The sequence below is a fragment of the Bidens hawaiensis genome, unplaced genomic scaffold (genome assembly GCF_021521415.1).
Source record: "Bidens hawaiensis isolate Kalapana, Puna unplaced genomic scaffold, B.hawaiensis_p1.1 tig00049857_1, whole genome shotgun sequence".
NCBI classification, from domain to species: Eukaryota; Viridiplantae; Streptophyta; class Magnoliopsida; order Asterales; family Asteraceae; genus Bidens; species Bidens hawaiensis.
The window spans coordinates 29262-50281 of record NW_027498928.1 but is presented as its reverse complement, the minus strand read 5'-3'; the positions used below and the strand labels follow the sequence as shown (position 1 = coordinate 50281).

Sequence of the window (21020 nt, the reverse complement as noted above, 5' to 3'; positions counted from 1 at the left end):
TGGATCCAGAGAATCATGAATATACTTACGCCATCAGGTTGGACTTCAAGAGCACCAACAATGAGGCTGAGTATGAAGCTCTGCTGGCTGGCCTGCGCATCGCGCACAAATTCGGGGTTAAGAAGCTAGAGGCCCATGTTGATTCATACTTGGTAGCAGCACAGGTCAATGGCCTTTATGATGCCAAGGAGAACACCATGCCTCTATACCTAGAGCAGGCAAAAAAGCTCATCGAGCAATTTGACTGCTTCAAAATCATTCATATTCCGCGCAGTGAAAACAAATCTGCAGACGCGCTGAGTAAGATGGCATCAACCAGTTTTGATCACTTTGGCAAAGAGGTTAGGGTAGAAGTAATGAGCAACCCGTCGGTGGTAGCGAAGTCTGTCCTGGTAACTCATACAACCCCTTCATCATGGATAACTCCAATAATGGAATTCTTGAAGGAGGGAAAGGTACCAGATGATCGCGCGCAAGCGAGGAAGATAAGACACAAGGCGCAGAACTATGAACCGCTTGACGGTACATTATATCGACGTTCTTATCTTGGGCCGCTCATGAAATGCCTAGATGCTGAGGAAGCAAGCTATGTGATCAGAGAGATACACGAAGGAATCTGTGGAATTCATGCTGGCCCGCGCATGGTGGTTGCCAAGGCAATGAGCGCAGGCTACTATTGGCCAGGCATGTACTTGGATGCTCTAAAGGAGATCCAAAAATGCAAAGCATGTCAGAGCTATGCGCCAAACACCATGCGGCCAAAGAACAACTTGATTCCAGTAACCTCAGCATGGCCTTTCCACAAATGGGCAATCGACATTGTGGGTCCCCTACCGCAAGCGCCTGGGCGAGTAAAATTTTTGGTAGTGGCAATAGACTATTTCACAAAATGGGTTGAAGCCAAGCCACTAACAAAAATCACAGCCGAAGTGATGAAATAGTTTATCTGGAGCCACATCATATGCCGTTTTGGCTTGCCCAGGAAATTGTGAGCGATAATGGCAAGCAATTCACTGACAAGAAGATATCCAGCTGGCTCAAGGAATTGCGCATCAACCAAATATTCACTTCAGTCTATCAACCTCAGGGGAATGGACAAGTGGAACGCGCGAACCAAAGCTTGTTAAATGGGTTGAAGAAAAGGTTAGAGGGAGAATCCCATTCTTGGGTCGAAGAGCTACCTAATGTCCTGTGGGCACACAGGACATTAAGCAAAACCAGCAATGGCGAATCCCCGTTCAGCCTAACCTATGGAACAGAGGCAATGATTCCAGTAGAAATTGGATGCCCATCCCATAGAGTACTCATGATGAACAAGATCGATAACGAGCGCGAAAGAAGGTTGGATCTCAACTTACTTGAAGGGCGCAGAGAGGCGGCTATCATCAGTGAAGCCAAGTACAAGAAAAAGCTGGAAAAATATTACAACAAGCGCGTGAAAGAATGCCACTTCAAGAAAAATGATTTTGTTCTTCGAAACAATGAAGCAAGCCGCGCGATACCACCGGGAAAAATGTCCCCCAATTGGGAGGGACCATATCAAGTCTTGGAAGAATTGGGGAAAGGCGCATACGCCTTAAAAGAATTGAATGGAAAGAAGATCCCGCGCGCATGGAACGCGGCACAGCTTAGAAAATGTTTCATGTAAAAATTGTCAACTTTGTAATCAAGGCTTGATAAGCCATTATGAATGATGATACGCGCTATTTTCTCTTAATGTGGATTCTATCACCCTTTGCATACATGTTTCACACTTCCCTTTGTTAGTTTTGAGCAATATGACAACATTGTATTGACATCAAAACGAAATAAAACGAAGTAAAACATACATGCGCGAGCTTCAAGCTCGAACGCGTTAACGAGTCTTAACTCTAAAACGTCAGGGCCTTAGCCCAATTCTATTACCTCTTGCATACATGTTTCACACTTCCCTTTATTAATTTTGAGCAATATGACAACACTATATTGACATCAAAAGAAAATAAAACGAAGTAAAACATACATGCGCAAGCGCGTTAAAGAGTCTTAACTCTAAAACGTCAGGGCCTTAGCCCAATAATGTGAGCCTTAGCTCAAACAACTCACAACATCCATCCTACATGCTGCGCAGCATGACCATAAAATACCCAAACACAACTAAGGCAAAGCAAATGCCAAAACATAGTTGTTAAGGTCTCAGGTTGGGGTCGCGCATGAAATTGTAGTGGATATCTGAGTAACACATTGACGCGTAAAGGCTAAAAAACTCATTATTCCATAAACGCGCGATAACGTCGCGCAAAAGAGGAATAATGAAAGCGCCGAGACACGTGTCAACATAATCAAGATATGAAAAAATCACTTACAATATGGCAAGGGTTAAGTATAATAAATTCCTTACAACCTTGCTCTTATTCCAACGTGCAAGCATATCTTATATTCAACAAGCAAACATGCGATATAAAGAGATTAATGGGGAATGCGCAAGATGCGAAGAAGGGAAAAACAAAATTTCATTCCAAAGCGTTGAAATTTACAAGTTTACAAGATGAGATACAAACTACAAATAAAAAAAAAAAAAAACATGAAGGGCTTCTCAAGTCTCCACGTTGACATCAGCCTCTTCATCATCCTCATCCTCGCCCTCAGCATCTGGCGCAGCCTGCTCCTCATCATCTCCAAACTGACCATAGTCAAGTTGTTCATCTTGAATGGAGTCTTCGAGCGTGACAGTGTCAGGAGCGGATCCTTTGGCCACGCCAGAGCCGCTAGCAACGCCAGCATTCTCCGCGCCATCGTCGCCGCCAGCCCCTTCGCACTCGTCAAGTAATTTCTTTAGCGCGCCGAGGTCGGGCTGGTCAGCAAGGGCGGATATCTGCAAATCAAAAGCAAAAAAAAAAAAAAAAAAAAAATGAGTACAAAAAGACTTAGAAAATAAGTCAAGGCAATCTCATTAAGGTTAAAATACCTGCGCAAGGATGGGAATGGGAGTGTTCATGTACTTCTCCCCCATCGCGGTCATTTCCGCGCAGGCAGCGTTGCTCTGATAAGGGTACTCGGATGGGTTCTTCTTCAACATGCCATATTCATAACCATCCGTGAACCCTTCAGCTCGGCCCACCAAGCGCGCGGCAGCGTTGCAATCCATCACCAGGGCCTGAAACTCGTTTGAGTATTTCATCGCGAAAGCGCAACGAGTCATGCCCTGTGAGGTCAGCCATTGGCGATCCTGCGCGAGGCCAGCAACAGACGTCTCGAGGGCAGGAACCTGAGAGTTTAATAACTCAACAGTTTCCTTAGTCTTTTTCAGCTCCTCTTTGTCGGACGCTGCTGCCGCCAAGATTTCTTCTTTTTCCGCCCGCGCAGCATCAAGTGCTTCCTGGCTAGACGCTACCGTCGCCAGGGCTTCATCTTTATCGGCCTGCGCGGCCGCCAGCTCCCTCTTCAGGCGCGCAACCTCACTCTCCAGTGATGATTTTTCAGTGATGGACTGGATAAGAGCTTGGTCACGCGCCTCCGCCTCAAGCTCCAAGTCACGCGCTCTGCGCGAGTACTTGGCCGCTTCCGCCTCCGCCACCTGCAGCTTCTCCCGCGCCGCCTGAAGCTTATGCCCGCGCTTCACGAAGGCGCTGTTGGCACTGGCTCTGTTCTCACTGAGCTCGGCTTGGAGCTTTTCAGCTCTCTCGCGAGCATCAGAAAGATGCCAAGCAGACACCTTAGCCTCTTGTTTGGCTTCCGCAAGAGCATCACGTACTTTTACGTAATCAGAGCGAAGCTCTTGGGAGGCAGCAAAGAAGGCCGACCCAGCAAACATGTGATCGTTGAGCAGGTCGTCGCGAGCGCGGTCCTCCTGGAACCTCCTTTCAGATGGAGGCACAGCATGAGCCCAGAATTCCGCACACACACCCATAGACTGAAAGGTGCTATCTTCAGTTATATTCCATCTTGGGCGGTAAGTGTGATCGGCTTCCTGCAAAAACAAAGAAATTCTCTAAGTCATCAAAGCATTAAGATGGAAATCCGCGCAGCGGAGCAAAAAAGAACCATTACCTGCGGGGACGAAGCAGAAAAGTCAGCGCCAGCCCCACGAGAAGGCTCCGCCGCGAAACCTCGTGGCGCTAAAGGGCTGGCGCGGGCGCCATCGGAGTCTTCACCTTGAACCTCCTCATCCTCCTCTGAAATAGGCCTCTTCTCCTGCGACCTAGAATCAAAATCGGTCTCGCGGGGAGGGCTGTGCGCAGGAGGAGGTGAGGGAGGTCTAGACGCCGCCAGATCGGCGCGCAAAACGGCCTCCTGCTCCTTACTGATCCCGATGAGGGGAGAATCATCGCTTGCAGGAGCAGGAGCAGAGCTAGCGGCACTGGCGCCGGCGCCAGGAGTGCCGCCAGAAGCTTGTACGCCAGCTACGGCTTCTATGAAAAAATCAACAACAAGAAATGGTTAATGACTTGATCGAAAAGAAAGTCAGAAAATAAGAGCGCAATACGTACCTTGGCGCAACTCCGTTCGCGCAGCAAACATCGCCATGAAGTCCATTCTACCCTTCTTTGAGGGTAAAACGGGGACTTCAAAGCGACCTCCGGCGCAGCCTCGGCATCTTGTTGCGCTGTCGCCGGCTCTACAAACATTTGAGTAAGACAAGATTCATTAGTAATCCTATAAGGATCGCGCTCATAGAAACATAAAGGATAAGCAAAGTTTACCTGTCGCGGGCGTTTCCGCCGCGCGAAGGGAAGAGGTAGCGGCACCATGCCTCAGGTGGACAGGAGGTCTGCCCACTTTTATAGGCAGGGAAGACAAGGAAACCCTGGTGGTAAACTCTTGGGTTTTCCCAAATCCCCCCGCCTTAGTAGGAGGATCCTGAACAACAGGGGCATCATCCTTCTTCTGCTTCTTACTGGCCCCTGCGCCAGTTTTCCCCTTAGCTTTACGCTTTAGTTGGGGCGGCTCCTCCTCCTCCTCCTCCTCTTCCGCGAGCTCCAGCTCGTAGTTTTCGAGCGCATCTACATTACACACAACAAAAGTGTTAGCAACATTTGGTATTATAAGGGAAAATGCATAACTACAAAGGCTTACCAGGCGCATCGCTATCGAAGACAAATCCCAGATCAACAGGGATGAACATGTCATCAAAGCGATCAGGGAAACCAACCTCCCCAGCGCCAAGCGCGACGGATCCACCCTCTATATGTTCATCTTAGGCGGCGTGGATATAATCCTTGGTGACTGCACAAAACAAGTCAAATAAGTTCAGCAAAAAGAAATATATTCGCGCAGAAGTAAAGCAATGAGATAAAACTTACATAACCCGTCGACTTGGATAACGGGCTCAAGCGCGCTGTCCGCCCACCTCTTGCTCATACCAACCCCTACCAGCGCCTCCTCACAAATGCTCTTGGCGGGGGATGGTTCAGCGGTTAGCTTATTAACCCAGGCGCCAGTTGGGTTCTTGAGGACACCCACATCCGTAGGCGCAGAAGAAACCGAGCGCATGGTCATACGGATGGGGATCACACCAGCCCTTATATAAAAAAACCTCTCAGACCAGTCATGAAGGCTCTTGAATGAAACAGTGGAGCACTTCACCTTCTGACTGCGAGGAACGAAGGAGAACCAACTGTCTTGGATCTTGGGCTTGTAAAAAAATTGAAAGCGCCGAGGGGTGGGCTCCTCGCGCTGGGATTTGCACATGAACTCAAAGTGAGTCATGCGCACAAGTCCAAATGGATGGACTTGGGATATATGAATCCCATAAAACTGAAGCACCGCACCCACAAACCTTGTCATCGGAAGACGAAGGTTGCAGTGGGTGAAAAAATGGCTATATAGGGATATATAGCCGGCAGGCGGGTCCGCCGCCGTTTGCCCGGCTGCAGGCAACATGCAGCCAAACAGGGTGGGAAAACCCTGAGAGGCTATAAGGCTGTCAAGATCAGCCTGCCTCAATTTGCAGGGGATTTCATTCCACCTCTTCACCGCCTTGGTCCTCCCTACCTCCTCCGATGAGCCCTCAGCAGCCTTCTTCCCCTTGCCGGTCTTCTTCAATGTAGACATGACTAACGATTTTCTACGGCAATGGATGGGGGAGATTATATTGTCTGAACTATCAGACATACAACTGTAAAATCAAACAAGGGAAACTTATGAAGAACAGATAGCTGGAAGCAGAACAAGGGTAATCGGAATACAAGGAAAGAAAGAAAACAGCTATGAATATTAAACAAGAAGATGAAGGATAAAAAAAAAATCAAAGGGCTGGCTTTTATAGGCCCAGGAGAGAGAAATTTTCGTGCTGATCGGACTTCACGCGCCCCCACTCGCAGATATAAGCCACTACGAGCGCGACACGTGTCCCGTTCCCTGTGTGAGGGGACATGAAATGAAAATATACGGCTGCTGCCAGAGTTCACGCGCCACCACTCGCAGGAACGGACCAACACGAGCGCGACACGTGTCCCTGACAGCATGTGAGGGGACACGAAAGGCAACTGTAGCACCTCGAGCACACGAAAGGCCTGACACGTCTCCATCACTGACCCACGTCAGCAACAACCATCCACGTACAGAGACGATTCCTTTGCAGCCAAAGGATAGAACTTCGCGCAACGGTGAATAATAAGAAGAAAAAGACAAAACACCTATTAAAAGAGCAAACTATTTAGTCTAACATCTATCTTACCTCGCTCGCTCGAGACAAGACACACATTAGACTGGGGGGGCTTGAAGAGGTATGTACCCGCCTCAACAACGAGCGAGGCGGGTCAACCCACAAGATATAGACAAGAGGCTTGAAATGTCACAAAGCCAAAACCTATGCGCATGGCGCATATCACATATGCTCAGGCATCATATGCCCAGACACCACACATGCTCAGGCATCATATGCCCAGGCACCACACATGCTCAGGCATCATATGCCCAGGCACACATATGCTCACGCATATCACATATGCGCGTGGCGCATCAGCGCGCGGCGCATATCACATCTGCGCATGAAACATCTGCGCGTGAGAATAAAGAGAAGACCTCGCGCATCCTCAGGATTGGCGCATATCGCGCATGCACATAATCAACCTCGTCCTTATCCAAATCAGGATTAGGGCAACCTTGATTGTGCACGTCAGACAACCTTCCAGAAGGTATCTTTTTAAGGAATAAGAATATGCTGATGTTGACAGCTGCCAAATGAAAGATGGACAGCTCAGCATGACACATGTGCTACCACGTGATTACAACCAATGAAAAAGCACCAGGTGTCCCAGAGGACACGTGGCGCAGAGCAATTGGAGGAGGCCAACGAGGCTGAGCCCAATCAGTGGAAACCCTAGCACTATAAATACAGCATCAAGGAGAGACACTCAATCATCCAACAACTGACAGTTACAGCCAGTAACATACTCATTCATTCACATTCAATCATATTCAATCATATTCACTCACAGACAGTTATAGTCAGTTACATTCTCAATCACAGAAATCTACAGAGTATTCAGCTATTAAGCAATACTCTCCAGATTTCCTTACTCTCATAACATTATCTTCTCCTACAGATACTTATTCTCACACCGGAGGTTACCCCAAAGAGGACCCCTCTGTTCCTTTCTGAGGGGTAAGTTAACGGTGCTGTTCATTTTGTAGGTGGAAGAACACAGATCCAAGAAAACCATCGGTGAAAGAGTATAATCACACCCGAGGAAAGTAGATCGTCTACCAGCGAGTCGATCCACGCTTCTTCAATCGGTATCTCTAGATGGTTCAACACTAGATTGGCAAACAACCCTAACTCAAAATTTAACTGTTTGCACAATTTTACTCTCTTAGTATATATTCTTTTTTTATAAAGAATTTTGTTATTAAAATTTGTTATAATTGACATAGTAGAATAAACTCGCCCACATGCCCGTAGTTTTAAGTGTACATAAGACCATTTGATTCGTTCATGTTTTTGTTTAAGAGGCATCTTGTGCTTGGAGTCATATCTCAAATAATAAAACTAAGTTCATTCCATAAAAGTAATTTTTGACAAATTATTATGACTTAGGATAGTTTGTTTGATCAAAGTACGGTGGTGTTTAGTTTTTCATATGATTATACTTTTGTTCTTGTCAATAGTAAAATATATATTTCATCTTCAAATACAATTTAAGATTATCATAAATAAGTTGAACTGACAAAAGGTATCAATATATTTCAGGCTTCTACAACCAATTTATTTGGCGGTGTCCTTTTAAAGTCTCCACCAACATCAAGTACAAAGGGACGCATTACTTATTATCTATATATACAGTAAAGTAGAAAGTTGATGTCACAAAACTGATATGGGTTTCAGAAGTTTCGTATATATAAAATACTTGTGCAAACCAAATAACTAAATTAGCTCTGGTTCGTTGGCTTTGGAGTTGTTAAAAGCTGGTATTTCCATTATATTCCCGGATTTGAATCTCTGCAAGGATCAACACGAATGTTTTTTTCAATTTGTCACATTATTGGGCCATCAGGCCTGCTTAAAAATATGTTTTGATTATCACAAATTCAAAGTATTTATAAAAATGTTTTGGTTAACACAAATTCAAAGTATTTATAAAAAAAACTTATTATAAATCGAACTCCTAAAACGTCTAAGTTTTACCAACCAATTTGTTTTTGTTTTTTCTTTCTTGATTCGTAACAAATGTGGTTTTTTGTTTTACCGAATTCGTGGTGTCTCACCGTCACAATGTCCGGGCCTGACAATGCTCGGGTTTTACTGACTCATTGTATAACGTCCAGTACCGACAACACTTGGGTTTTAACCACTCTCGGGTTTTATCGAACTTTATTTCAGTCCCGTTGCCATAACAAATGTAAACGAAATCGACAACATTTGCGTTGACCCACCGCTGAGAAACTCGGATTTTTACCAGCGCCCCGGTTTTACTGATTCACCACCACCACTCTCAAATATGAGTCGACTCGCCGCTGCAACGATCGAGTTTTACAAACAACTGGGACCGACCGAATAAACATTGTTTTAAATATGTTAACAAAAAAATTATCATATGTTATACGAGTGACGAGGAGTCACTAACTCAGCGTCTGGGCCCGACTGACGTCACCCCAGTGGCTCACCTCTATTTTTATTTTTTAATTTCATTTTGTTTTAGTTCCAATACCATAACGAATGTAGCAATTACGGACTAGATTTGCGTTGACTTGTTGTCGTACGAGACCAACCGCGCCACCCCATTGGCCTACCTCAAATTTTATATATATATTTTGTTTTAGTTCCAATAGCGTAACGGGCGTAGTTAATGCTGACTAAATTCGCATCGACTCACCGTTGTGACACCCGAGTTTTACCGCGCAACGCGCGGGTAAATCGCTAGTTTATATCTATTTGCAAGACCATTTGAAAATTTAGTTTTACAATACGTTATTACAAATTTGTTTATATGCCAACTAAACTTAGAATTGTTGATAGTTTGTTGTAACATTCGTTAATTTTGAACCCGATAAAACCCAAACCGTTTATTTCATCTTTCGTTTCATGTATTTTTCGAACGTTCGTTATTAAATAAGATCGACGAATAAATATTTTATGTGGTTATTTATTGTTCACTTTATTACTTGTCACTAGGTTTTAGTTCGTTTATTTTATAAAATACTATAACTATCATTCATCTACAAAATCCACCCTTAACCATGTTTAAACTAAACTCGACTAACCTAGCTAAACCTAGATACCATATTGCAATTAATAAATTTTTTTTCCCTCCTCTCTCTTCTTCCCATCAGCGACTTAGAATCCCCCCCTCCTTTTCTTGTTCCTCAATTCTTGAATTATTCAAGGTAATTAACATTACCAAATCGTTATTGTCAGCTAATTTATTGTTCGTCTACCGACACTCCAATTATAGAAAATGATCATAAATTGACAGCTAATTTGATTAACATATAAACCGCGGGTGACTCGTCTTAAATACCCAATATAAACATGTCCATAATTCAATTAAAAGTTCCCACAACTTCCTCACAGCATCACGACTGTAAGGCCCCGAACCCGGTAGCCCTACTTTAGCGTCGGATTTACTCATAAACACAGTTCTTCAAATCAGAGTTTATTAAAACTTTTCGCGGAATATAAAACATCAATCATTTGTTACAAAACGTTAAACCTTTTCTTTGATACCATAACACAAAACTTTATATTTAAAACATCTTTACTTCTTTCTTCAGATGCCAGCCGTTCAATCCATGCCGTGTGTCATCCTCATGCTAACTCTGTAATCAGCTCACCTGCGTGCATACTAAAAGTCAGCTACGCTGAGTGAGTTCTAGTTAATCGAACGCCATACAATACATACACATACATACATATCCGTAGATACATATCCATACTTCACTAGTTACCCTTCTGTTCTACTTACATACTTGCTACCATACATACATACATATCTACAATCACTAACCTCAGTCTACCGAGTGTACGTTCATAGTTCACCGTCTATACCTGTACTCAAGGTCGTGAACACGTACAAAGGTCCGCAGTCCTTTCCTATGTTCACCCTTTATGGTACGTGCAAGGTCCGCAGTCCTTCCCTATACCATCCTACATCCACTACCGAGAGTACGTTCATAGTTCACCGTCTATACCTGTACTCAAGGTCGTGAACACGTACAAAGGTCCGCAGTCCTTTCCTATGTTCACCCTTTATGGTACGTGCAAGGTCCGCAGTCCTTCCCTATACCATCCTACATCCACAACACGTACAAGGTCCACAGTCCTCCCCTATGTTGCAACCTAAACCATAGCACGTACGAGGTCCGCAGTCCTCCCCTATGCTACCACAATACAACTACAGCACGTATAAGGTCCACAGTCCTTTCCTATGCTGAGGCCTATCTATAATACGTATAAGGTCCGCAGTCCTTAACTACGTTGTCGTCTATTATCTGTAACACGTATAAGGCCCACCGTCCCTATCTACGTTTACATCTATCATCTACTTTACGTATAAGGCCCGCAGTCCTTAACTACGTTTACATCTATCATCTACTTTACGTATAAGGCCCGCAGTCCTTAACTACGCCATCACCAGCCGAGTCTATGTCCGACAAAAGCTAGAGGGATTTGCCATCCTAACTTACTATGTCGAACGTAGAACTCACATACCATTCGTGTACCTATATACACCTACTTCACATATACAATAATTACATCATAGCATAAGAACACCCTAGGCGTTCTTTACATCATTCATTTAACAACCATACCTCTTGTCGATACGTGCAATATCCGAAGATCGTTCACGCCCCGACAAGTATTCATTTGTAATGTTCATACATCTTCGATGTATAATATTCGTACCTTTATTTTTGACCTGACAGTACGCGCAATATCCGAAGATCGTTCGCGTACCGACAAGCAACCATTCATATCCATCACATATATCACATATGGCATACACTTATCACTTAGGATAAATGTATTAACAACACATCGAGTATGCACACAGCCCCGAAAACATAACACATAAATGGGGCTAGAAACTCACCTGAATACTGTTACGCTCTCCGTTAATAGTTATTCCCCTCTTGAGCTGTGCACGGCTAACTGTATAATATTTACACGCATCAATTAGCTACTACTACTTATGTTGCGTTTCTATCTTTATATGACCCACAACGAACGGGGGTCCGGGGGCAGCGCCCCTGGTAGCGGGGTTCTAGGGGCGGCAGCCCCTAGCGGGGTCCAAGGGGCAGAGCCCCTTGCTGGGGTTAAGCTGCCAGGTCAGCTTGGAAAAATTTTATTTTCGATAACTGCCTTAACACATTTTCCATTAGGTTTTTTTTAATTTATTTTATAAACGAACTTCGCTTCAGGTGAAGTTAAACCTTAGGCGAACTTGGCTTCAGGCGAAGTTATACCTTAGGCGAACTTGGCTTCAGGCGAAGTTAAACCTTAGGCGAACTTGGCTTCAGGCGAAGTTAAACCTTACGCGAACTTGGCTTCAGGCGAAGTTAAACCTTAGGCGAAGTTACGCTTGAAGGCGAAGTTACGCTTGAAGGCGAAGTTACGCTTGAAGGCGAAGTTCATCAGGCGAACTTAATCTTGCAGGCGAAGTTGTCGCGCTGCAGATCTGTTTGCCCATAACTCCTTCGTTTCTTAGCCAAATAACTCGATTTTGGTACCCACGGAACCGTATGATCGGCGCCTACAAACCCCAACCATCAAATCGGCCTAAAATCGACGTTTTAGGGGTCCGATTTGGGCAGTTGGGTTTCGGGTCCGGTTAACCCATCCAATCCTAACCATTTTCAGTAATAATAGCTTTGTTAGATTAGTTCTTACCTTACCAACTCAGATCTATCAACAAATCTCGGGTCTCGGCTTCGAATCTAGATCGGTTAGAATGTGTGTGTTTTGAGGGTGTAAGGAGTGTGTGTTAGGGAGTTTGGTGAGAAATGAGATATTTTGGGATTTTGGGGGTATTTATATCCCTGAAATCCCATTCTCATTTAACCTATCTCAATTAACCCAAGTCCATAACCCACTTCCATTACCCGACACTAGCCCGACCCATACCAACTCCTATTCTTTTATTTATTTCCTGATAACCCGAGAAAACTTCCCATCTATTAATAAGTAATATAATTAATATTACCTTTGAAATTTTGGGATGTTACAACGACCCTAAACCCTAAGTTAATTGCATCATATCTCACTGTTGGAGCCACGTTTGAGATCAAGCTTGAGCCGTAAGGCTTATTTCGTCGTTCACCCTCAATTCGTCATCGATTACGGTAATTAATCTATGAATTCACTTCGTTTTTCATCAATTAACGTTAACCCCAATTCAATTTTAACAAACAATTTAGCCAATTTGAATCCTAGGGTTTGATTTGGAAGAATATGAACTGGGTTAAAGTGTATTTAGTTTATCCTACTCATTTATTAATCAAGTTATAGCACTGGCCTGATGCCAGCGCATGTTTTCCAAAGGCACGAACCAGCCTGGGGGCGGGTTCGAGTCCCACATGGTTGGTTATGGGTTTTATTTTTTTGGACTTCTTTTTAATCATTTTTGTTATATTATTTCACTAGATACACGTTATTTTCGACAAACTGAACCACGGTTTATTGTTTTCTTGTTTTTGAACCAATGTTTCCTGATGCTAGACTGTCACTATCTAGTCAAAACAGTTAATATCAGTTCCTAATCACCTTAGCAAGCTAGGGTAAGTAGGGTGTCGAACACAAGGAGTATGTGGTCAATGTAATCGTGCTATTAATTTATAATATTATTAAGTAATGAGTTTTAGTGCTGATCAGACAAGCAAATAATTTGGTTTTAGTAATTCAAGCAATTAACAAAGATGAATCATCCCCGGGGTTCAAGAATGTAATTTAACAGTTTCTCATTCAACCTAACTGATTAATTATCACAGACTGACTAAAGACCCATTAACGAGTTAAACCTTAGGCATCAACAATCGCTAATACACGACACTGGTTATCAAACGGTCTCTTCCAGTGTGACTCAACTAAGGGAAATTGTATGCTTTGTTGTATTCAATCTAGCCAAGTCAACCATATGAGCAATTACTATAGAAACTAGCAAACTAATCCTTCTGATCAACGTAAACCTAACCGATTAAATGCACAACAATACTAAATATCAATACTCATAGATCAATCAACAATAGTTACGAATTGTATGTTCTTGGTTACATTAAAAACTTAATAAAATACAAACTTTACATCCCGGGTATGAATCAGAGAGATTAGCCGAGCCTTGACATCGTGGAATCTTTAGTTATGATGATATGGAACATGAGTATGGTCTCGGTATGATCTGGAATGGTAGAATCGCCCTCGTGTAGCTCTGGAAACTGCCTGGAACTGGTTATAGAATGATAGGGGCGACATAGGATGAAAAACAATAAAACCCTAACTTTCCCGTCTTCATAACCCAATGCGATATGCGATGGGGTCTTCTGTGGTCCATCGCATATCGCGATGGACCATGGTCAACATTATTTTTAATCCCATCGCGATACGCGACGGGTCTTCAGGCCTGCCCATCGCGATAGGCCTTCTCATCAGCAATTATATTAATCTTTTCTTCGTTTCGCGTGCTAGACGTCCAGGGTTTTCATCCCGTGCCTCAACAGGTCCAAATTAGCTGTTTTAACGTCTGTGACATGAAATACAATAGACACGTATGAAGTATCGAAGTTCCTACAATAAATAGTTAAAAGTAGTAAATAAATGAACTATAGTATATACAAATTAACCAACCATCATTTCTTATTAGTATGTGTGTGTGTGTGTATAACACATTTAATAAATAAGATAATAATAATATTTTAACACTCGCTTAACGAACTGAATTATTTGATGTTCAAATAAAATTTTTGTTTAACTTTTCTATTAATATATGTATAATATAATATTTATTTGACCAGAACCTAATAATAATAATAATAATAGATGGTAACAATATTTAATAATAGTTTGAAATCCTAAACCACTCCTAATCCATTTTAAGCCTATTAGTAAACATTTGGTCATGTTTTTTAAATTTTTACTCTTATTAGTTATATTACTTACAAATTTAATGATAGTTAAGCTAATCATAATATTGATAATTTAACTAATAATATTTTAAATTTTAATTCTACTTAAATTGTAACATTGTGAAAGTATCTGGTTTAATTTATTAAGTTCCAAGTCAAAGGACCTAAAATGCCAAAATCCAAACCTAAAAAAATTGAAAATTTTGTTTTCCTGGCCAATCGCGATACGCGATGGATCAGAAGAGAGGCCATTGCGTATCGCGATGGGTTGTCTGACAGTGAGACGCGTGGCTTGCCACGTGGCAACACGTGGCATGACGTTCGCCACGTGTCCCGCCACGTAGCCACACCGTCTGCCACGTGGCAACCTATATGGTGACTGGCCATGGCTACGTGGCGATACGCGACGGGCTAGCTTAAGGATCGGGTATCGCGATGCCCTGCCAGATTTTGCCTATAAATAGCTAGCAAGCTCGGGTGTTCACAATTTTCATCCCAAAATCAGTACATCTTTCTCTCTCTAACATCTCACTAGAATCCTATAATCATATTATCGATCCACCTCTAAATTCGTGCCAATTCTCTGTCATTATCTTGATTTCCGTGCCCATTCCCTCGTTGTTCGTGCCACCTTCCACCGACGTATCAACCAAGAAGGCGTTTGTTATATCTCGACATCATGGTGTTAGTCTCGTAAAGCGTGCCGACGATTGGTAAAGTATTGGTGTTCATCGTGTTGCGTGCCAAGAGATAAGTGTCAAGAAAAAGGGGTGAACAAGAAGATAAAGAAGGCGAAATGGCGTTGAGGTGCTGCTCAAATATTTAGGGTTTATAAGCCAAAAAAAGGTAGGCATAATGCCCGAACAAAATATTATAAATGCTAAAACCTTAAGTTGAGGATATACTCGATACATCGATAAAATAAAAAGAAAATATAACAAAGAAAGAATAAAAGAAAGAAATTAAGAATATTATATATATGTGTGAAATTCTTTGTTATGAAAGTATTATTTAAGTAATAATAACTATTCTTAAATAATAAAGAAAAGAATACGTTTCTTAGAGAAGAAGAAACGTAGGGTTTCATAAATAAACTAAAGGTTTATAGTATAACTTTTTAACTAAAGGTTTTAAAGTAAAAGAGACTTTGAACTAAAGGTTCATCGAGGTAAAATTTATAAAATAAGACTAAAGGTCTTAAGCCGGATTGTATATCTGACTAACAAATGGTTATACACGTACTATAGGTGCGAGATAGCAACGGTAAAGACCCTCGGACGGTGTTTGAAGCCGATCCAAATTGAAAAGGTGAATACGTCCCAACTTTTACAAACTTGTTTTCAAACGAGTCAAACGCGTTACATGAAAAACTTTATATGAGACTAAGTGTCTCTAAAACATTTATAAACAAGAGTATAAATACTGGCCTCAGGCTATCGTGTACGTTTGTTTGGATCCTTACATGTGTGGTGGGCACATCACACCTGGTCACAATTACGCTCACCTGCGGGGAGTATGACCTTGTGTATATGTATAGGCACTCAACTAGTCGAACGCCGCGGTGTTTGCTGAGGGAACCGAGTATAGAGACTTGATTTTATGAATTGTGTTGTTTTAACTTGATTATTCCTAAGCCATGTTGGGCCGAGACCTACGTAGTCTCGAGGGGTGATTAAGTAAAGAAAATATTTTTAGCGTCAACATATTCACCAGCATTCGTTGCTGACGTATGTTCTTACATTTTGCAGGTGATCAAGTTTAGGGTTTGGAGTACCGAAGTGAAAGATATCCGATGGCTCGGATCTTTTTGTGATAAACTTAATATATTGTAAATGGCGGTTTTGTAAAACTTAACAACTAATCTTTCAAACGTTAAACGGGAAACTTTTAAAATCCCATCTTTTGTATGTAAATATTTATAATTAAATCCACATGTTTTTAAGACTTCCGCTAATAAACCGTAACTCTGATTTAATTACAATTGTGGTACCAACATACGTGTCATACGCCTAGGACGTGGTTTGGGGTGTGACATAAACCCTATCCATCGTAAGTCTTATAATTATTTCGTTAAATAATTTATATTATCGTTAACAATTTGGAACTTTCGTCGATGTATCCCTATGACTCTATCTGAACCTCTTACCGTCATCTCATCATTATTTTCACTCGTTAAGGTGAGTTTACATACCCCTTTTTCCATCTTTTATATTTTGGGGGTAACGTGTATATCTTATTCACTTTTACTCATGTTTTATAATCACATATATTCAAAACGCAATTCATTATATGTGTATGTGTGATTATTTCATGCTCTATGTGCTTAAATGTTTATTTTATGTTTGATGGTTGGTATCCTATCCTCATCTATTCTGATCAAGTATAATCATAAATTTACCTAAGTACATTGATTTTGTATCAATATGAACGAGTCCACAACTATTTAGTTGTTTACATTTTCTTAAGATTTGTAATGCTCACCATTTACATATAAATTGTGATTTACCTATCTATCTATATACATACATATATATATATATATAACTAAAACTTATGTATGCTCACCAACATTCATCTTGACAAACTCTATTTTTATACATGCTTAAGGTACAAGTAATTGGCAGTGTTCAAGATTGAAGAAATTAGTTTTACATTAAGATATTATTCAAAATACAAAAATAGGATGTATGTGTTTATTATATTGAATCTGTGCACTTGTTTGATGTAAATGAAATTAAATAATTATTGTCGTTTTAATTAGTGTCTTTTGATATACTGTCCAATCAATACGTTAAGCCCCGGCATGTTCCGTTGCCTTTAGTCGGGGTGTGACAGTTGTTCCCATTGACTATCTTAACCGGTAATGACGAACAAATAATGGAACATATTGTGTTTGTCTAATTATCTTGTATAATTATATGCGTACTCATAAGAAGGATTTTATTATTTATACTAATTATAAATTAATGTATTATGTTTATATAGTAATTAAATTACTGGTTCAGGCTTTAAACAAAAAGTTAAAACGAGTTGGAATTTAGGCCCGATAATATCTAAATATGATAACTATAAGATATAATAATCTTATTTTCATATGTAACCTAAATATATTAATACCATACAAACTCTTGGAGCAGATACAAATCACAACAAACTAATTCTTCATGAATTAATATCCACGAATAGTGGAGCTGGCCGCCAAATCAAGAAACCTTTCCTTGCTATTCACGGCAGCTACAAAACAGCCCTTAGGTCGTTCACTTCGTCAACTAGCACTCGTTTGTTGAACCTTGGTGTCTCGAACTGTTATTAACCACAAGGTATATCTATCTCATCGATATATTAGATAGATGATTATTTATTATTCATTCCGTGCTTGTATGGTTTAATTCCGTGTTTGTTTAAATAAGGAGTACCGGCCTGCCTTCATCAGATGATACGAGGATGGTGGATAAGGTGAGATCCAGTTCTGTTGAATTTTATTAACTTTGAGCGAGTATGATGTATATATATTTTTTTTGTTTAGATAAGAAGGACCAAAATTGATACAGGCGTGCCTAGGTTTAGCAGACCAATCGAAATCGGGTTTTATTCTCCCGGGTCATCACCTGATTGTATTCCGTATCATTTGTATCTGTTGCTTAAGGAAGCAGTTGATCTCATGAATAGAGGCCTAGATTTAGATATTGTTGAGAAAAAAATTAGTTTCTTTTCCGACTTCTTCTACTCTCATCAAATAGTACGTTTATATACAATCCATCAATCTTTATTGATATTATTCATAGTATATATACTAAGCAACTTAATTTTTTTGTAGCGACAGGGACAAGGCCAGCTCTGATGTTGCCGGTTGTGACGCCTTTTTAGCAAAGGGTGGGCCTAAGTACAATGTTTCAGGCTATGTTCCTTTGGGAGACCCGGTTAAGGATGAGTTTGATTTAAAGACCGGACTAACTCTGGACGTCGTTTTGAGTTAAGACTTATTCACTCACGGGAAACGCCTACTCCAGGGTATTTTATGCAATGGGATGAGGATTTGATGTCATTCTATTGTAAATTATGTTCTTGTTTTGGCATCGATTATCAGCATCTGGAGGCTGCTTCCGAGGACGATGTGGTGTTGATGAATGTAGGAACAAGAACAAGCGCCGACCTGGATGAATTGCTTTTGGTTATTATGGGAGGAAATGCCAAGAAAAGACGGTACTACTTGTTTTATATTCATTTGATTCTTAGTTTTTTTTTACTGAATTGACATGACTAATTTGTGATTTTGGTAAATAGTAAGAGGGCGGCGTCGTTAGCTAATAAAAGGGAGGTTGAAAAGATCTCATCGAATAATAAGGATGTAAGAACAGCATATTTTATATATCAATGCGTAGTTGATTAGAAGCCGATGTTAACTTATTTGCTCCGTCTACAGAATCAGCACATGAGGAAGCTTAGCAGCAGCGATGAGGCTTTTGCACTCAAGAAGAAACAGATTCGTGAGATTCTACATATCGTTCGCACAAGGAGGTTACCTCCTCAGGCCGTGTTTGCTCAATGGGACAAGTATCAGATATCATTCTATTGTAAAATGTGTTCCTGCTTTGGCATTGATTATCAACATTTGGAGGCTGCTCGTTGTGACGTTTAGGAGTATGCTTTTGTTCACCGCGGTGGACATGGTATGTCTTATGATAATTTTATGTTACTCTTGAAAAATTGGGTTTGATAGCTTTTAGTCGTTGTAAACCATAATCCACAAACTGAAACCGAAACAAACTAATACTACAATTAGATTCTTGGGTCAATGGAAATAGTCGCACCCTCAACGTTTTTATCCTGCATATATATGTGGAGAGAAGCAAACACATTTGCGCCTGCCTCTTCGAACGAAATTCCAACACATGGTTGAAACTGATTCTTAATTTTGTTTATTACATGGTTTAACATTGTGGTCATGAATTGTATTAATAGTGAATGTTCCAATTTTCTCAATGCGACTCTTTAGGAAACATGGACTAAAAAGATTCAACCAATGAAGTGTGATGACAAATTACTACTTTAATGGTACGTCAAACTAGCAGAGTAAAATCTGCATATAAAAATTAAAAATCCATCCACAAAGGAATTGGTGTTTTTTGAATTTATTATGGCTGACCCGTCCTGGTAAATTCAGTTTATTCTGTCTAAGCCGAAAACTTTACCGAACATGCTAAATTAGGTGACCGTAAAAAGTAAAAAGAAAAAAAATTAATACGAGTGCTCAATATTCAGTTTCAAACTGATTAAAGCCAAACCGAATTGTTTTTTAGGTCCCTAAGATTTTCAATATACCACATGCAAATATTTACACCAAAACGCCTATGAAATTTGTAGCTTATGGTGAGTTGTTAATCTTTTCTTTTACGTTTTGAAAATTGTAGCTTACGGTAAGTTGTTAATCGTTTCTTTTACGTTTTGAAATTTGTAGCTATGGTAAAGTTGTTAATTATATCTTTTATATTACTGTTTATATCTTTTGTTTAAGATTCCAAAATTTTGTACAATATGATATTGGAGCATTTTATCAAAACAGTTAGTTGACGGCAATAAACTGCCATTTGATGATGAACTCACCATATTATTTAATCATCAATAAACAATGATAATGAAACAATAAAGAGTTACAATAAAAAAAATATACAAATCAACAGGATTTGAACCTGACGTGAATCGAACACGCAACCTTCTGATCTGGAGTCAGACGCGCTACCATTGCGCCACAGATCCTGTTGTTTAAATCCTCAGTCCGAAAATATATAATCTATTAACTTTCAATTTAAATTCATACTAAAAATATTGACTTTAATATATGAGAATAGAAGAGTAAATAACATTTAATTAAAGGATTTCTATACCAAGGATCATAATAATATATATCATCGATATAACCTCATTATGGTGCAGACTTTTTTTTAAACGACCAAGTTTTTATATTTTCTAGGGTTTGAACCCATGACCTCTTATTTCATACTTTAACGATCTTATCATTTTACCAGAGTGAGAATGATTGTGAAAAAAATTCACTTGTTATCTCATTAGGTAGCTAGAAGTCGAAGCAAAATCAAGGGACTTTTTCAATCATGAGATTTTGAATTAAGGATCGTAACAATATATATCACTGATATAACAAACATTTCTTTTTTATCCTATATAATATTGTTTTATCCATTTATAATTCTTAAAATCACGTGTTGATAGTACAATTTGAACCTCTGTATGGTGTGTTGAGTTTATGACCGACATTGAGAAATATATTAACACAATATGCACGAGAAAACATTCGCAGACTCGATTATATTATATAAAACTTTATTAGAAATTTGTGAAATCGCTTCTTATCTCATTAGCTAGAAGTAGAAGCAAAATCAGGGGACTCTTTTTCCATCATGGGATTTTGAGAAGAAATTGTTCATACTAGTCTTCACATAGGACCTCTCTATATCGAGCTGCCC

At 40.5% G+C, this 21020-nt stretch overlaps 1 non-coding gene across 1 annotated transcript; it reads right to left on the bottom strand.

The window, feature by feature from the left end:
• Positions 1-20223: 20223 nt before the first annotated feature.
• TRNAW-CCA (transfer RNA tryptophan (anticodon CCA)) lies at positions 20224-20295 on the bottom strand. Its single transcript has one exon. It is a non-coding gene; the product is annotated as a tRNA-Trp (tRNA).
• Positions 20296-21020: the final 725 nt, after the last annotated feature.